The sequence below is a fragment of the Hetaerina americana genome, unplaced genomic scaffold, assembly GCF_022747635.1.
Source record: "Hetaerina americana unplaced genomic scaffold, ioHetAmer1.1.p SCAF_5, whole genome shotgun sequence".
Classification (NCBI taxonomy): Eukaryota; Metazoa; Arthropoda; class Insecta; order Odonata; family Calopterygidae; genus Hetaerina; species Hetaerina americana.
The window spans coordinates 18367706-18387856 of NW_027287095.1; the positions used below are offsets into that span (position 1 = coordinate 18367706).

Here is a 20151-nt window from a genome sequence, read left to right on the forward strand (position 1 = left end):
AGAGATTGATGCGCAGAGATAACAGGCGGAAGTGATTAGATGAGGAAAAAGCAGAGAAGGAAAAATAAAGAAATGCGTGCGGCAGTGCTGCTTATTATCGCTCTTGCTATTTAAGATCCAGATTGAGAAGGCAACTACTGAGATAAAGTAAAAGATAAGACCCGTTGTACGAACACACGGAAAAGTAAGTCACCGAATATTCGTTCGACGGAGCCCTACACTCGGGAGTAACGGGAGAGAGAAGTGGCGGAGTCGGGGAAGGAATGTCGACCACCTCGGGGCACGTCCAGGAATAGACGGAATGGCACGGAGTTGTGGCACTGCATGATATTCGCCAGGGATTTCTTTTCTTCCATTGTGCTGGGGCGAAGAAAAGAATTGAGTGATATCTCGAGCAACTTTGCTTATTACGAGAAAACTTTCTCAAGATGGGAGAAGGAGGGAGAAAATCTTGAGTTTTTGTGACTCGGGAGATAAGAAAAACTGAGCAAGGACGCTTATACCTTTCTCATCGACGTTCCCCCGTATGAGAGGGCAAGAGACCCTTCCCTTCCACGGGAATCGAAAAAAAACACTATGAAAAACTCTCTTCTGTATCGCAGACGGTCGAAATCCCACGCAAAACCGCCTTCGAAATAATAATTAGTATTGCTCGGGTTCATCAACAATTTTGAACGAAGAGTCTTTCACCCCACAGTTTGAAAGAGTCCAATCAATTTCAGCGTGAGGGTCGGGTATTATTATTTTCGGGAAAATGAAATTGAATAGTGTGTACAAAGAGAGCGATTTTTTACCTCAAACTGATATACTTTCAGCTTTTCAGCGATTTAAATATTTTATTTTTTACTTTCTAGATAAGAGGCGAACCTTTCCTCTTCTCCGTGGTTGACTGAAACCAACAAAATTTTCGAGAAAAGCATAAAATTAGGCGCTTCATTACAAATGTACAGCATGTTAAATAATGCAAGAGTTTAAACCGCTAAACGGTGTTCCACGATGGAGGCCGGAAGGTTTTTGCCGGAGGTTTACTTGCTATGCATGAATGACGAGGTCTTGAAGATGAAAACCTACGACGTAAGAACAGCGAGGTCAACATGCGGCGTACGAAATTAAGCTTGCGATGGGAAAAAGCAAACACGAAAAGGAATCAAAGCCTGTTTATTGTTTACTTTTTAGAAAATGAAGATCATGTAGTGTGGGGAAATAAAACTGATGGTATTTGAAGTGAGTTGAGGTTAAAGTTAAACTCAAAAAACATCTATTCATAGCTGCAAAGGTGACAATAGCAATTACAAAGCACCTCATTGAATGACATATTTATATTTTTTTAATGGAATGAAAGGAATAAAAGGCTCAGGCATCACAACAATGAAGGCATTTCTAGGTGAAGTAAAGAAACCAGATAGAACTGCAGAGAACATCTGTACATTCTTCGTCTGTGCACACAGACACAATTCAAGGAGTGTGCATGGAGTGCCTAGTGGTGATACAGATTCAAAATTCGCCCAAGAAACCCCAGGATTAGTTGCAGGTAGAGCCATTAATCAGTGGCTATAGAATTCATATTTTTATGTAATGTCACTGACCAGTAGTGAGCCGTTTCCATCGGTTAACAATCCTCGGATTGGTGATATTATTACAATCTTGGACAACCGCTATTTCCGCGAAGTTACGCCTGATTCTTTTAATTTTATGCCCATGCCAAATATTAAATCTCGACCGTCTGCTGTCCACGATCAAGGTTGTTCCGTATCTCCCTCACACCTGATCCGATGCACGTCTTCGCAACGACGGAGTGGCATCCATTTACGTGCTTAATGTGGGCCCTGAAGTATTTAACTGGCGAGGATTTTTAATCGGCCATTTAGTCTTTAGAATACAGCCGGAATGATAAACCGTGGTGTTCCAAATTGTTCGCATCCCCCGAAAAGTGGATCGAAAGTGTTCTCTTTCCCTGAAGAGCCTAAGAAAAGAGCTAAACAGATAAAAATATTCGCGATTCACGAAAGCCAGCGGAATTGCTGTCGTCTCCATAGGGTAAGTGGAAAGCTACAGCGTATTTATTCATCATATTTTCTGATGTCGTTATACGCGGTTTGTACAAAAAGTATCGGAAAAGGTTTCGGAAAAATAGATTTATTTCAGATATTGCTACAATGCCTGCAAATTCTTCAAAGTATATCCCTTGAGCGTCAACATACTTTTTCCAGCGGCTTTTTTACGACTTAGAGGCTCTGTTTTAGGCGAATTTCAGAAGGTCCTCAAGGGGTCGCCTGCAAAACTTCTTCGACGGATCTTAGGGTCCTATGGTGATCGTCTTTGAGGGAGGATTTTGCGAATATGAAATAGCCTGTTGGTGCCAAGTCGGAATTGTAAGTAGTTCGGGGGATCATTGCGTTGCATTACGGTAAGTCTTCTCAAGCAGACACATGTCTCTGCTTTTGGTCATTCATCATGGCCTTCGGGATGAGTTTTGCGCAGATCTTCTGCATCGCCAAATTACAGTGATAATGGTATGCAATGACGTCTTGCAATGACGTAATGCAAATACGATCTGTGTTCATACGCACACTTGATGACCTTCTGAATTCAGCATTTAACGCACACGTCAAAGAAATAATTTTTCCAGATATGTTTATACAAACGTTGTAAGTAGTTGAATTTGTGCATTTCATTGAAGTAAAAGGAATATTGATGCGTTTCACCACAAATATAAGTTGCCAATTGTACTTTCCCAAGATTTTATAGAATACGGTAATTTTCGAATATTGATACACCCATTTCGTAATGTTTTGGGAGTTCTCAATGCCTGCATGTTCGTATTTATTTACTCCATGCTTCGAGGAGCACATTGTGCCAACCCGTTGTAACCCACTATACCCTCTAACGCAAAATATGTGGTTTCATTGTTTGCGCAATCATAGTTTTTACACTGTTCTGACAAGTTTTCTATATACCCAGACCAGTATATTTCACTCCATAGTTCTTGTTCTTGAAAAACCATGACTTATGGTCGATGTGCATACATACGCTGACCATGTTTTACAGTTTCAATTTATTTTATCCAATATTTCTCAACTAATTATCTATTTTTAATTCTTTAGCTCGCTCCTAGTTTTGGTATAATTCAAGTTAAAGATATAGTTTGTGCCAATTTATTAATAAAATTGCACGTGAAAGCAATAATTTCAACCAAATTGTGTTTATTGCAAGAATTTCTAATATTTTTCCTATCGCAGTTCATTTTCGCTCATTTCTGATCGTTCCAAATGCTGTCATAACAATACCGTCAGAATGCTGTTCCCTCTGTTCAATGTGTGGACAATCATACATTTAAATATATGTTGTTATTTCAGTTTTAAAGGTTTTGAAATTACGGTATCAAGTTTTGCCGCATTAGCAGTGCAAGTAAGTTATTTTGAATACTGGTTGGCTTTCGTGCTGGATCCTGGTGTGCAGTTGTTTGTTGATTTATGGCATACTATATGTGTTTGCATGAGTGTTGGATGAAGGGATTTTTGCATGAGGTTGTGCGCTGCTGTGGGTGTAATTTTCCACGTTGTTGTTTTGCATGTGGGATTGTTCCTTTTTACGGTTGGTGACCTAACACCCCCCGCCAAACGCCCTTGCGGCGGCTTGCGGGGTATTATGTAGATGAATACAGATGAATTCTCAAGAATTAATGAGCATTTGTGAATAACAGTGTATGCTCGGAGTATGTACTTATTATCTTTTAGATGAATGTGCTTTTGTATTTGGCGATGGCTTCCTGTTTATTTTATCGATGAAACTAAAATCCTGAGTCCACAATTTAGTCTAATTGCTATTTACTTTATTTCAAACTGGAGAAATAAACCTCAACATTGGCGATTCTGGTTAATGACTAACGAATACCCTTGGGGATCTTCCCTTGCAATAAAGCTAGTTCCTTCGTAGGTATGACATTTAAGGAAATTTCTGCATTGCCTAAGACAAATAAACTTTTTGCTTATTCAAAAAAAATGGTAATAACTTGACACTAGCCTTGAAAAACGAATGAAAAGTGTCTTCATCATCTATTAGACAAGAATATAAGTTCGTTAATGATAATTCATGAAAATTAGTGCGCATGGGTATGGTGACTGAGCAAAAAACTTCAGCTAAACTCTCGCATTATAATCGCCGGTTAATATTCCGACATGAGGTTGTTTCACGGACTTATCTCGGAGTATTTCACCATCGTTTCCCATTCAGTCCCATTCAAATCCTGATATATTAACTATTATTATTATACTTAAATGTCCAATAATCTTAAACACTTCATGCTGTCTTTTCTGTGGGTTAGATGAAATTATCATTGAAAAACGATAATTTTTACGACAAGCAAATCTCCCACACCATATGTTTTGGTATTGGTACATATGACTGATATTCTGATATGGTATATCAATATTTATGGCTTAACGATCAAAATAATCCCCATTTGTCATATTAATGATAGTTCCGTGAATTATCCTGTCAAATACCTTGCTGACCTTATATTACAGTACATTTCATTCCCTTGTCTTGCAAAATTATAATTTGAGATCACTGGTCGCATTTCATCGGGATATTTAGAAAGGGAACATAAAGGCGCAGTTTGAACCATGACACCATAATCATGTGATACTTTACAAACCGTTATTCTAACAGATATTATTCCAAGGCAAGATTTTATAACATATCCATTATATTAATTGAAAAAAACAATATATATTGTTTTTATTACCACAACACCATAGGTAAGAATATTAATCTTCATCTTCACAATTCAGTGAGAACTACTAGTGGGCGTCAAACTGGCTCAAAGGAACTAAGCTTGAGATAGATTTCTATCCATGTTTCTAATGGATAGCTGGGACATATAACAAACTTCCAGATAATGTAAAAAATTAAATTGTCATAACCCTTTAAAAAAGATAAAAATAAAATGTTAAAATCTTTTTACTGAGTGTTACCTGTACTAATATTCAGGAATATGTAACCTAATATCTTTACACTAATTACATAATAGCATGAACGAGGGCGATTCGAAAAGTATGGTCCCCTATCAAATTTATTCTCAACTTTGTGGACATCGTTGGAAAGGTTGAACATTTAGCTATTTTTCTACATAGTCTCTTTTAAGATCAATAACTTTTTCCATCCTTGTAACCAGCTTTTTAATACCGGCATCGTACCTTTCTCCCACCATGTCTGGAGCCAACTGACGACTGCTTCTCCGGTATATATTCATCGCCATTTAGTGGAAGTGTACGGTGAGAAGTGTATGGACATCAAAAACGTGGTGCAGGAGTTTTTTGATGGCCAGGAAAACGTCCACGATGAGCAGCGGTCGGAGCGGCCGAGTTTGCCGGAATCAAAGGTGGCTCCAATTGACGAGATGGTGCGCCACAACTGGAGAATTGCCCTTCATGAGATAAAGGAAGGCCTTAATGAAGAGAGTGGCTACTTTTCCGTGCAGAATATTGTGTCGGAGGTCCTCGGTTACAACAAGGTGTCTCACCAAAGGAGTGAGTGTGTTTGCATCATGACAATGTGCATCCACATGTGTCACATCAAACGACCACCCTACTCAATGAATTCGGCTGGGATATCACCGACCACCCTCCTCACAGCCCAGACGTTGCCCCCAGTGACTACTACTTGTTTCCCGCTCTCCAAAAACACCTTGGAGGACCGAAATTCAAGCCAGACGAGGAAATTCAAGAACCAGTCGTCAGTTGGCTTCCCGACGAGGCGGGAGAAAGGTACGACGCCGGTATTAAAAATCTGGTTACAAGGATGCAAAAAGTGATTGATTGTCAAGGCGGCTAAGTAGCATAATAGCTAAATGCTCAGCCTTTTCTACGATGTACGCAAAGTTAATAATAAACTTGATATTTCATTTTAAAAAAATACTTCTCAAATCACCCTCGAGCTAAATACAGGTATTTAGGTATATTCCTGTATTTCAGGAATATTTGCATATTTACGTCTATATTCGTGTCTTATATTGACTGTAAAATCCCTGGACAGGCAGTTCAACTACACTTGAGCAATTTTTTTTTGCATATCCCTTTCCGCACGAACTATTGCCGTCTCCGCTCCGTCTCCGGCCCCCAGCCCGCCTCCCCCCCCCCCCCAAACACTGGCAATCGCTCCCGCTTTTCTGCTGTTACTTAAGGAGTGGTCAACAATATTCGTATTTATACAACCTCATTAAACTACTGATTTCCCGACTAACTTCAAGCAGAATCGTTGATTTTTCGGTGACAGACGCCATGAAATGGTGATTGGCACTCAAAAATCGCGTTCGAACATCGTGTTCTCGGGCATCGAATGTGAGAAGGTGGGAGAGGCCAGAGAGAGGGACTCTTGAGCTCACCCTCTTCCAGAGAAGCCACGATCTGAAATACACGGTCGAGGGAGAAAGAGCCAAGTATGACAGTTACCCAAAAATAAATCCAGCCTCCAAGGTTTTGAATTTGAGCGTTCTTCATAAATTATTTCGTCCCACAAAATGGCGATGGAAATCAAGGAGTCCACTGCTTAAGTAAAAGCCTATAATTTATAAGTCTAAAAGAAATGAAACGAGGGATGGAAAATGCACTTGAATGTTGTTTGTTTTCAATCAGAGCTCATGCTCCAGAGGACTGTGTCGCTATTATGCAATAGCCCTCAAACCGCGACGGTACTGGCCGTGACTCAGCGCACGATTCTTCCAACTAGTGCAAATGCTACGCAAGCCCTGTTGCGATTTAAATTGTTTGCCAGAGGAAAACTGGTTGTTGCTCCTGATATCACGTTTTTCTTCGGTTCGGTGAGCCCTTCATTCAAATTAATGTGCTCCTGTGACTCACCGAGAAGGCCGCGAGCGTGGATTTCCTTCCGAATTTCTATTTGGGGGTCCCCTGATTAAATGGAATGAAATGGATTGAATTAAATGGATGGAATGGATTGGAATTCCTGGCGAACGTAGAGTAAGCAATTAATCAATCCGTTGGTAGCACTACTATAAAGAATGGAGACGAGTTTTGCAATACATATATTAGGAATCCGAAGACTGTGGAGGAGAATATCCACTCATACCTGAGGAGAATATTCGCAAAAGAAGATCACAGGCGATAATTGCGCAGACCATTCATTCATTCCGCCTCTCTGCCACAACAACCCCATCCATTTTTTCTTCATTTTCATTCCCACTCTGGCTTATTTTCACATATTTTCACCTTATTTCACCCTTATCGCAATCATCCTCCTGATACGCAATCATCCTCCTGGTTTTCAAAAAAGCTCGCACCGTCTTTACTAGCCGTCTCCTCACCCCTTTACCTCCTCACCATCTTCCTCTTTAAAGGTTTTTCTTTATTTGGAACACTATCAATTGACTCGAGATGCTGCCCATTTTTTTACCAAATTGCCGCTCAACTTTGTTCGAATTCTTTCCTTCTTACATAAATTTTTCACTCTGTTCTTCTTCACAAAAATTCCTTTTGGGCATTAAATATGTCAATATGGTGTTTTAATATTTCTTTCCTCGATAATTCTGAAAAAAATGCACAATATACTTGGGATTACTTTAATTCCGTCCCCTTGTTTATATTTTTACGGAAACATACTCCACTTCAAAAGATCCGTAAAATAAATCGTTGTGCGTTTCCAATTTTAGATTTTTATGCAACTCAACCTCAACATTCTCAAAATAAATGCCAAAGAAACTTCGGGAGATGCCGCAAAAGTGACTTTTAACGGAGTCATCCGCTAATATCATCCGCTATTCTCAAAATAAATGAAATAAAAACTACTGTAACGTCCACACTAATTTATTGAAAACAAACGAAGAGTTTTAGCTCTTTGTCACATTCAAGTCAATTTCAAAGGTTCCAGGAAATCACACCTGAAGCCGTTGATTCTATAAAGTTCATGTTTTATCCTAATTACTATTAACTACTATCGAAATCTATAAATGCTTACTCAAAATCTGCATCGAAGTTCTCAAATTACCTGCATTATTATTATTACATGAACCTTTGAATATCCATGGCTCATGCTCTTCCATGGTCAGTGCTTCTGTTTTTCTGATCCATTGTATATATGACTTAAGAATTCGGGAGAATTCCGACGGACAGACAAAGGAATGGATCTAGCTAAATAGGACGTAAATCACGAAAAGGCAAGTGCTGCTGTGCTCTGATTAGAAAACTACAAATATGGCGGGATGAGATGACACTCTTTTAGCAGAAATCCTGCAAATCCACAATTAATATTTATTGACGACCATGATTCCGACGGACAGACAAAGGAATGGATCAAGCTAAATAGGACGTAAATCACGAAAAGGCAAGTGCTTTTGTGCTCTGATTAGAAAACTACAAATATGGTGGAATGAGATGACACTCCTTCTGGTAGAAATACTGCAAATCCACAATTAATATTTATTGACGACCATGATTTCACCAGGTGTGATCCTGATGATGCCACACACACACTAGTGAAACCGTCGTTTCCAATAAGAATTAATTGTGAAATTGCTGTTTATCTGTTATCTGAAAGGAAAAGGCTAAGCCATTTGTATGTAGTGTGTGCACCTCTGGATTGGAGACATAAACCACAGAGAATAATTCGCAACATAGAGCTGGATGCTGATGGTGGAGATCAAATGAAGAATGAGAAAGTGATAGATGAGAGAGTAAGCAAATACTGTGAATTCAAAAAAAAAGAAAGGGAAGTGGAATAAAGAGAGAAATGAAGTTCGCCAATCTCTAGTGGGTTGTTGGGCTGATCGAGGGTGACGACGGCGCCCAGCACGTGGCATCATACGCACTTTCGTCGTCCTCCCTCCCAGAAGGAGAATTCAATTCGCCGGCGATCCAGCCTACCTTCAGCCAACGCCTTTGGGGGCCCGCATAACTGGCTTCCTTTCCCCCTGCCTATGGCAAAATTATCTCCCCACTCGTTTGTGATCTCCTCATCGAATGAAAATCGACTTTGACCACGAGCGTCGAATCACTCGCTAACGGTAGGGACGATGAATATGTTTTTCTGTTGGTATTTTTGAGTGTACGTTCCTGTTCCGTATCGTACCTCGCGCGCACCCAATTCTAACCTTTTTGCCGCATAGTGCCTGATATGATGCGGTCGCGATTTCACCGCCTCAGGAGCCCCTTATACCAGGAGCCTCTGTCCACGCGCCGGCCTCTGCTTCCGCGAAGGCGACTGCCGCGAGTGCTCGCTTCTACAGATTACTTTCGTGAGTAAATGGCTCAAAATGAATCATTTCCCACAGTTACAGCTCCTCTAGTTCACAGTGAATACAATTATGGTGATTATTCCTCTGTTTTAGGTAAACGCTAGATGGTGCCATTTTTACTTTATTATGAAAAAATGTTTTAACAATAATAAATCTTTTCACAGTAATAATATAAATAACTGATTATTAAAAGAATAAGACCCGATATGTAGTCAACACTTACATATGTACCTCCTTGGTAGTAGTAGTTTTTAGGGGAGGCGACCGACAGCTAAGGTCATTTGCGCCATAGGGGATGGACAGGAAAGGATGAAGGGTGGAGAGAAACCCGGCGTCGGCATTAGCCTACTCTTTACGAAAGGCGCCAAGGGGTCCGCAGCTTAACGTCCCATCCGACGGACGCCGTACTCACTCAAAGTGCCCTCCACAAAGCACCTCAAGTAGGGATCGAGATACCTCTGAAAAATATTCAACACCGCCGGGATTTGAACCCGCGCCCTCAGGGTGGGAAGCCAGTACGTTAGCCCCCGCACCATCTCGATCCCCACCTCCTTGGTGCTCATTAAAATGATACAAGGGAGTGTATACGAATATCAAACCGCAAAAAAAAAGGAATTTGTTCACAGTTACTTGGGTAAAAATTTATGGTGGATTATTTCATAAAAAAAATTTTGCGGATTCATCTTTCGATCCGCTTGACACATTATGTATTACACTTTACCCTTGCAAAATCATGATGGTTTCATGGCATAAATTATCGGTCATTCGAAACGAACCATATTAAGAAAAAGGACATGATATCCGTAGTTTCCCATAGCTTTTCTCTTCCTTAAAGTAGCAAAAGGAACCTTGTAATTTACATGCACGTAGTACATGCGGTGCGGCATTAATATTTTTATCCTTAAGTACGCGTAGCACACAAGTAAGAAGTTAAAGTGATGAGTTCATTCAAATGAACTGTGTCAGTCAATTGCTCCCTCAAATGAACGTTTCTTACCCATCGCTAATCACATAGGAAGCCACGTAAACGGCGATCAACTCATTCATGGCGCCCCTAGCCGCCCCTGGCTGACGGAGAAAATAAGGCGCACTCCTCATGTGCATGATTAGTACGAAAGGCACTAATTTCCATACGGTAGTGAAAATTCCCCTTCTTACTTTTCAATTATTATTTTCACGTTATTGGATAGACATTTCTACATTTGTAGGTGCATGTGCATGTTAGTTGATAGAATATGTATTTGCATGCGTGTAAGTTTAAAAGTTTTTTTGCGTGAATATATGCACATCTAAGAATGTACACTTGCATGTATGTGTTGTTTTTGCATGTAGTTTTATTTTCTTTAACGGGTGGAGATCTAACCCTCCCCCCCGCCCCACACGCCCCAGTAGCGGCTTATGGGGTATTATGTAGATATGAATGTACTCGTTTGAAAAGTCTACACGATCTCCGGGAAAGAATCCCCTTTGAATTCGGGTACCTTCCGAAACACGGAAGTGTTGGTAGTGCAGGTGTAGTATTCTCATATCCCATATCCCTCCCCTCCCCCTCTTCCCGCCCCTCTTCTCGGCGACTTCGACGGAGGTAAATTATTCTCTCTCAGAGTTTGAGTCTCGGATTCCAGCAACGATTGTAATTAAACTGCGGACATCGTATAATCATTGAGAATTGGGGTGAAAGACGAATACGCCCTGAGGATTTGCTCCCGAACCCTGTCAGCAGCCGGCCAATTCGAACCAGGGTACTGGTAGGAAGCTGAGAGATGGTAATAGTATTGAGCGTAAAGGTAGGAAAAAGTGAAGTTAATGCAGAGTGATAGAATTGCATTAGTAGATGTAAAAGCTGAACCAACGAACTTGGTCATTATTCAAGTCTAAAGGGAGGAAGAAGTCGATAGGGTACACGATCAGTTAGAAGACGAGACAATTGCGAGTGCTCCTGGAGTGAAACAATTGAAACAAATGAGGTGTTTGAACGCCATTGTGAGAGAAGGGGAAAATTGAACTTAATTTGGGGACTACGGTTAAGGAACAAGGAATGGACGCTTGGAGAAAGCGGTGGAGTTCTGCAGGAGACAAGGATTAATCAATGAGAACAGCTGATTTAGAAACCGCAATAGCCGTAGGTATATTATGTGGATATCCCGGGACGGGGACTCAAACATTAGTTGGAATTATACCATGTCCAAGCAAAATTTATAACTGAAGAAATTGATTCGTCTGGTTTGCCGGGAGCTGATGCGGATTGATATAAGAATTTTAGCAGTAAAATATTTGGATACTTACCTTTAAGGTTGATACTTTACTACAATTACTACATACTAATAAACTTGTTGTTCAATCCAAGTTTATTAAAATAAATAAATTCTTAAAAACAGAGTTATCATATAACCACAATCAATAAGACACTGGTAGTTTAATGATTACCAATAAAATTATCAATAAGTCGTATTAAATAAATTGAAAAGTATTTTATAAGAGCATCCAATAAACCCTTATGTACTCATTTATGTAATGACTAACATATTTTAATTCTGATGCCCTGAACACAAAACTTCAAAGGAATCTACCACCCTCGGAATGTTTCATAACCAAACTTTATGGTAATATGGCAAAAAATACATCACAGAGGGAGATGGAAATATATAAACATAGACTTGGATAGAAGGAAGCACACAAAAATAAATACGAGTGATAAACTAAGGCGGGAAACTATTAGGGTGAATGTAGCGATGCGAAAGACACTGAGCGAGGATATGAAAAGATTTCAAGAGAAGAGTGGAATGGGTTTGCTGTAATGAAAGGTAAAAGCACCGTTACACACTTCAAATCACATTATACTTAGTAATAAAAACCAAATTGTATTATTTGCAGAATGTGAGCTGTGCGAGATATTGAGAATGGAAAATGATACTGAGAATGTGGGGAAAACTATGAGGTCAATAGAGATGCAAAGCTGCCTTCTTGTATGGTGCGCTTCTAATCACTAATGAAATATAAGCATAATAGTCATATTATTTTATATTCTACCGGCTAGACACAGCCTATACAATTGTAAAACAATTCCTTCGCTTGCTTCTCCTAACAAACACACAACCTAACATCTGACCCTACAGTAAGTCCCTCCTCAATTCCATATATTTCTTTCTTCCCTTTATTCCGTTCAAAATCACTATCCTATTCCTGCCCCTTCCTCCCTTGCCTAACAATCTCACATCTGTCACAGTCTTCAACATACCATCGCCATTCAAAATGCTCTGCAGCCGTATTTCCTGTCTCCTTATGATTTCTGCCAACAATCCCTTCTCCTCCACCACCGTACTCAGAACGGCTCCGTTTGTTTTTCTTACTGCTCACTTCATCTTCTTCAAATCCACATTCCAAAAGCCTCCAATTTACGCCTACCATCCTGCTTCAATGATCAATGTTTCAGCGCCGTACATAAGCACGCTCCACTTCAAAGTTTTAACGAGCCGTCTCTAGGTATTCTAGTTCAAAGTCCCCGTCACCAATTTCCTCTTCCTTGTGGAAGTTTCTTTGCCTAATGCAATTCTTCTCCTAATTTATTTACTACTTTGACCATTTTTGTCGGGTCCAATAGCGGCGGGGTAATGTTCTCGCCTGCCAACACAGGGGTTACGGGTTTGATTCCCGCCTAGGTATATTTTCTTCCTAGGATAGGGTGTTTGAAATTGTGTTTATTGTTACACATATAGTATATATCATTGTTAAGAGCCCCAATGTGAAAGCCAAAAAGTGCTGCTTTCGAATGAATTTAAAAAAAATAAAAATTAAACCATTTTGGCTGAAAATACTTCCGAGAGAAATAAACTGTTTCACCTTGCTTGGAATGTTTCATTTTTTTCAGCTCAAATCCAGCCCCCCCCCCCTTCTACTCCACCGCTGCCCAATCGTCACGCCATCCCTTTCACGTAATAGCGCTGCCGTCGCATTTCGGTGGTCACCTGAGGAAACCGGGAGGTAAATAAACCAAATGACTCTGGGATGGACGGATGCGGACGCATTATCCTCGTGGTGGACGGCGGCTCATCGCCCCCGTCCGACCCGCGGCCCCCCTTGCGGCTTGGCTGACGGGGTCGAGGGTGATTGCGGAGGAGAGGAAGGATGTGTGGGAAGAGTCCGCCGACGACACTGCGGCGGGACTTACACCATACACACCCATTCCCACACATGCTACGCTAAGTACCACAACCGAAAGAGACGGGCCATATTTTTAAGACGAAGGGAGCTCCTTAAAAAAACAGCGATAGTCGCAACGAACAGATGAAACCTCAACTCGTAGATTTCGAGGACGTATACATTAATATACCCTCTACATCACCCTAAACTTCAACTTCTGCTTCCCCCGTTCTGTCAGACGAGCGCTTTGATGCACGTGATCAACCCGTGTGAGGCACATTGCATGTACGTAGCAGGTCATCAAGGTGGGTTTGAGGGCGAAAGCAGAGTGATCCAATCGCGGTTCCCGCAATAGAATGGACGGCAGGGGATTGGGGTTGACGGCGATGGGGGGGTCAGAACGGTCGCCTGAATGAGGAAGGACCCCCCGGCACTCCGGTTGCTGCGCCAGCGATGCTCACATAATGCAAGTGAATGCAATGGCCAAGTGGGGCAAGGAAGAGGAATTCAAACAGAAGAACATTGAAAAATCACGGATGGGTCTAGGTCTTACCTTCATCCTCCAACGTGTGCCTTAAATATCCGCCATGTGGCGAACGGGGGAGGCCGAACACTTCACATGCAGTCAATAAGAAAAGAGTGAAGGGTGAGAAAACGCGGAAAAACCATCAAACTCGCGCAAACACACACACGCACTCGCACGTGGAAAAGCCAGTAGAGGATGTTCTCGCGACAGAAAGGGTCCACGAGGAAGGGAAGAAGGGGGGTGTGTCCCTCGCAGTTTCAGAGTTCGGCCCGCCCCTCGCTGGTCTCGAACTCGGTGCCCCGACGCCGGGAGGGCAGGCGGAGAGGACTCCCGTGGGAACGCCGTCAGGAGTGCCTGTCCTCCCTGGGCGTCGGGAATTGATTCCCCGTACTTCGAAGAAGGGAGACGACCGGCGGAGAGTGGGGAGATGGGCGAGCCGCACTCCCGGCGATGACCCGGCCCCTCGCCCGCCGCGCTCAGCCACCAAGTCCCGCGCCCCATCGATCCGACGGCGCGCTCATCTTTGACCCCTCCCCTTCCGCCCCCGGCATCTCCCCCTCCTCCCCCCGGGGTCCCCACTCACTCTCGGCACCGCCACGCCATAGCACACTGCAACAACCCACCCCTCGCTTCCCTCCAAACAAACACACGCACACAAATTCACGCACCCACCCCCGCCTGCCCCCTCTCACCTATATCTCGGGTCGTTGAGGGTCCACCGCTCGCGAATCTTGCCCACACAGAACTAAAGTATCGCCCGTCTGCCCCCTGAAACCCCTCCCTCCACACACACACCCCCGCCCTACCCCCGTCGCCCGGGTGATATGCTAACGCGGCGGCGTGGCTCTCGGGACGGCGCCGGCGCCAGAGCCCTTGCCTGATCCCCACACCCCCCTCCCCGCTCCCGCCAACAGTTCCCCCCTTTTGCCTCGCCCTGCCGCTGTTCGCTTTGCCGAGCCGCCGGCCCTGATACCCACCCCCCTCTCCTCCTCCACCGTTAAACACATCTCGGAAAAAGCCTCCTCACTTGGGGAAGGGAAAGCGAGGAAGGAGAAGTACCAATTTCCTTCTCAGAGAAGGAAACGCGGAAGTCATCTTGGAGGTTTTTAAAATGATTAAACGACCCCACCGGTGCGGCCCCACCGCCGGCCACCTGGACACGCGCCGCGCAGGGTGCGGGTCCACGCGGGGCAGTAAGAGGCGCTCTGCAAATCGGGGGAGGGGGTTCGGCAACGGAGGGGGATAAGGCTGAGTGTAACAGTGTTATCGGGTGTGTCCCTTTGGCGAAATTCGCTTTTTCCTAATAAAGCCCGAGAGCTATTTCTGATTTTTGCTAAAAGCAGTATTTCATAGTCATGATGTATTTCATATGAAAGAGCCAAACATTATCAGGCGTAACTCATTTCATGCCTCTCTTCTGCTAATGGACAAAGCAGGATGTTTCCCTCGGGTATGAATATTTCTTTACACCCGAGTATTTTTAGAGAACTTACATATTTATTCATATCAAATTATTAATTGTGACGCATTAAACGCTATGGTGTGAAAAATTGAATTGCTTGATGTATTTTAAAATTTTATTGATTTAAGTAGGCACCTGACCAAAACTATCTTCCACATGAGACGTGCTAAGATCCACAGCCTGGACGATAGTTCTCCCGTGACTGAAAATGGAGGAGAAATACATCGCACGCGAGAAATTCATTCCCCAAAGACGGAAAGACTGGTGCTTGGAAAAAATCTCGAATCGACATTGAAATTTTATTAAGTACAAAAGTGTAGTCGCAAGATATTGCATTAGAATCTCACGTTGCAATATTTTTCCATCAGAGATTGCGAATACGACTACACGATCTCTCAAACAAATATTGTACTTTGGTTTACCTGCGATTTGACACATGCAACCGCAGGAAAAGGAAAAACAAACCTGCCATGAATTATGAAACGTAGTATAAAATACGGAAGGGTCAATTGAAAAATATCGTTAACCTTCTAAAGATAACGAGTTTTGGGCCTATTTCGACGAGTTGTACATGGTACGCTGATAGTTGTGTTCAATTGAAGTCAAACTCTTTATTCGACATTTTCGGGTAAATCCGAAACTACTTCCGCACGATAACCTAAATCTGTTTCAAGGCAAGAATTTTAATTCGTCACCGTATAACCATCCTCCCATTCTCCATTTCTTTCGGTATGTGTATACTATGCATAGTATTTGTATTTGTTGTATGTTGTATATAATGTGTTATAGTGATTAATTAACTAGGCAACTAATGTATTGTGTTGCTTTATATATTATGTATTAGTTTTGTTGTTTTTTATGCATAATTTGTCAAATTTAATATTGTTAATGTGTTACGAGGGGTTAGGTGGTAGAAAAGACCCCATAGTCTCAACCCAATATAAAGAAGACCATATATCTCTCTCTCCCCCCTTCGCTCCGACGCCTGATGATTATGCGCCCCGGGACGCACCTGCGTGGGCCCAGAATCCCCCCCCCCCAAACTGCCAGCGAATCTTCATGCACACGTGTTCATATCGAAGGTTGCTCCCTCCAGGCATTATTTATTTGCCTCGAGATAGTGAACGACCAAACCTCATCATTTCACCTTCGGTTTATATTCATCCGACTGAACGCACCCATCGCAGCAGTGGCTCATCTTCCCGGGGTTTGCAGTCGAGAAAACCCGAGTATCAAGTTTGCAGAGCAAGATCTTTTCTCTCGGTGGAAAATGTGTATCTCGCTAAAAGAAGATCATTTAGAAAAATAAAAAAATATGTACCCAAAATAACTTTTTTTAACTTTTCCTTAGGACATTTTAACGACCCACGTAGGAAGGACAATGTCAAAACTTCAAACTTTCTAGTGATTACAAACTTTCTTTCCTACGTCAAAGTCACTGTCTATTCGTCACGAAAATCCGCCATTCCGTTTTCAAAGAATGTCAAATCCCTCTCGGAGCGAACAACAGCACAATTGGCAAAGAGATTAATTAGGTACTCTACCGGTCAAGGTAGGTTTTGGATGGCCAAAACTACCATATATCTATTTTGTTTCTCCTAACAAAACACAACCCAACATCCTACTTTACAAAACTTCCCTCTTCATCTCTGAGAACTTCCTTCCTCCCTTCATCCCGTCCAACATCCCCGTCTTGTTCTTGCCCTTTCCTCGTTTGCCTAAATTTCTCCCCTCTATCACATTCTTCAACATCCAACTGCCGATCAATATGCTTTTCATTCATTTTTCCTGCCTCCTTATGATTTCTCCCAACAATTCCCTTTCCTCGCCCTCCGTACTTAGCACTTCCTCATTTGTTTACCTTTCGGTCCATTTCACCTTCTCCATTCTTCTCCTCACCCACATTTCAAAAGCCTCCAGTCTACGTCTATCCTCCTGCTTCAATAATCACGTTTCCGCGCCGAATATAGCTACGCTCCATATCAAAGTTTTTACGAGCCTTTTCTTTACAACCATACTCAAAGTTCCTGTCATCAACTCCCTCCTCCTTGTGAAAGCCTCCTTGCCTAGATCATTTCTTCTCCTTACGCCCCTACTACTTTCACCATTTTGGTCCAAAACACTTCCGCGGTACATTAATTGTTCCACCGTCTCTAGTATATGCCCTCCTTTTTTAACGTTAAGCTTAGCCTTTATTTTTCTGGAAATTCGCATAACCTTTGTTTAATAAATATTGATTCTCATTCCATATCTATGGCACTGAATTTCCTATTCACTCAGCAATGCTTGTAACCCCTTTGACTGACTGACAAACTAGAAATTGGTCATCAGCAAACCTAACTGATTTTACCAATACCCCGCCCACTTTCATTCCTACCTCCAGTTCTTCCCATTCCTCTTTTATCATTTTATCCACAAATACGTTGAACAGCAACGGTGATAATGGACAACCCTGCCATACACCACTTCCTAACACTGCCTATCTGCACTCTCCGTTCCCCAGTCGCACCTGAGCAGTCTGAGACATGCACGATTGGATACCATACTACAAATTAAATTGTTGTTTCAAGATCGGTTTAGTCAGAAAACAAAAGATTGGAAAAAAGTGGACAGGGCCATCTTAGCAAAAGGCAAGGAAAAAATGAGAAAAATTGCTTTCTATTTTTTAATCTTTCAAGCTACTATCAAACCACTACGGTAATAAATTCTCTGAAATTTTTACATACTTATTTTGCGTACTATGAGCATTTTATATTTGTATGTGATGCAAAGAAGAAGGCCAAACCAGTAAAAATAGGTACTAGGAATAATAGATTAAGTTAACAACATGTAAATTAGAAAATATAAAGCAAGAGATGTGGAGAGGAGTCTTGGGGCTATGAAAAATGAAATGGAAGGACAACGGGAATTACTGTAATTATAGTTATAGAGTAATACACAGTGAAGGGGAAAGAGGCCGCGAGGGACTGCGATAATATTGAACAAAAAAGTAGAGAGAAGCACAGTAAACAACAAGAACAAGGGGGTATTAGAATACAATTAGCAGAATTAATAGATAAAACAACGATCTTGCTCATTGTTCTGGGCAATATTCCGACAGGTGAAGGCAGAGAGGGAAATAGAGGCAGTATATGCAACTAGAAGAAACAATAATGCGTGTGGAAGGAAATATTTGATGGTCACAGTGGACTGGAATACGAAAGAAGGGGAAGATGAGAGAGAGGGTGGGGAGAGGGATTTTAGTTTACATTTAAAGGATGACTACGGATAGATATCAGTACAGTTCTGCGAGATAAATGCTGAAATACTAACAAACAGTAGGTTAACACACCACTGTAGTCGTAGTGGATAATGAAATTTAGGGATATCGCAGATAGTTTGCATAGTTTCCCGTGATTCGAATTCAATGGAATGTACAAATTAAACGAGACTAAAAAAACGAAAAAATTACAGCGAGATAAAAAGAAACTAACTGTGATGAGAATCAATAGGGCGAAAAATCTTGATGTAAGAGGCAGCTCTGTGTGCGTTGAGTTTACAGAGGAAGTGTGAAATGAATGCGCTGTGCAGTAAGGTGAAAGTATTTTCAGGAAAAAAAGAAGAAAAAATCCGTAAACACTATCGAAGATACTGCAGGAAAATTATTAATCGACCCAAAAAAGATATAATTAAAATTTGGCAATGGCGTTAAAGGAATTGGAATACAGTATTATAGTCGTGGGGACCAGTAATATGCTCGTGAAACCACTTAATTTACAGTAATACAGGCAGATGACTAAATTTAATGCTACCTGTTTTATAGATTTATCATACATATGTCTTATAAGGTGGTTCAGTATTTATTAACGAAGCGTTTATTTTATGCGGTTAATTGTATCAAGTGTAATTTTTTCTATTGCCTTCATACTGGAGGTGCAAAATTACTTTTTCGTTTAAATTTTCTTTAAAGCAACATGACCTATGTTTCATAGAAGTAATCGGGCGTGGTTGCAGCACACGATCTGAGAAAAGGAAACTGAGAAAACTCTTCATAAGAAGTTGCGGAAGTAAGTCATGCGAGAGTGCAAGAAGGGCAGGAGAGGTTGGATAGAGAGCTGCTGCGAGAAACTCAATGGCAAATTGAAAAAGAAAAACAGCGAAACGGCTTATAAACTGGTGATGAGACAATTCGAATGAAGAAAAACAAAATCCCACAACGTCAGAGTTGCCATAGGGACGATACCAATGGATGATGTAGGCTTTGGAAGAGATGGAAGAAATACATTGACTTTCTCTGTCAAGGGCCCAAACCACACGAAGTGGAATTCATTAAAGAAAGAATGTTGATATAAGAAGGCGATCTGGGCCGAGAGGTACTGAGAAGCGAGGTCCTTAGAACCGTGACAGAAATGAATTATAACAAGGCAACAGGAGTTGACAAAACAAATGAAGAAATAGTAAATACGTTCGGGGTGTGAATCAAGGATACCCTCTTTGAAATAATCAGACATGGCTGGGATAATGGAAAACTACCATTGAAATAGAGTACACTCAGAATTTATTTGTTAAATGTTGATAAAAAAATTAATAATTTGCGTTCGAAGTAAATTTTTCCTCTTTTTCAAGAGAAACACGCTATAAAAGGTACAGAAAAGGATTTTGTAACTATTTTGTCGTATTTTAGTTTCACACGTTCCCCGAGCCCACACTTTCAACCCCAAGAGGAATGCCTTCTGGAGGTTTAGCTGAAGGGAAGAGGGGGTCAGGGGATCGGGGTCTCGAGGGAGTGGGGGT

The 20151-nt window shown here is 41.7% G+C and overlaps 1 long non-coding RNA gene across 1 annotated transcript in view; it reads right to left on the reverse strand.

Moving 5' to 3' along the window:
* LOC139694324 (uncharacterized) overlaps nt 1-13984 on the reverse strand; it is a 209189-nt gene extending 195205 nt beyond the window's left edge. The window contains exon 1 of the long non-coding RNA XR_011702117.1: nt 13944-13984. This is a non-coding gene — a long non-coding RNA (uncharacterized lncRNA). The remainder of the gene's footprint in view (nt 1-13943) is intronic.
* Between the last annotated feature and the right edge of the window lie 6167 nt (nt 13985-20151).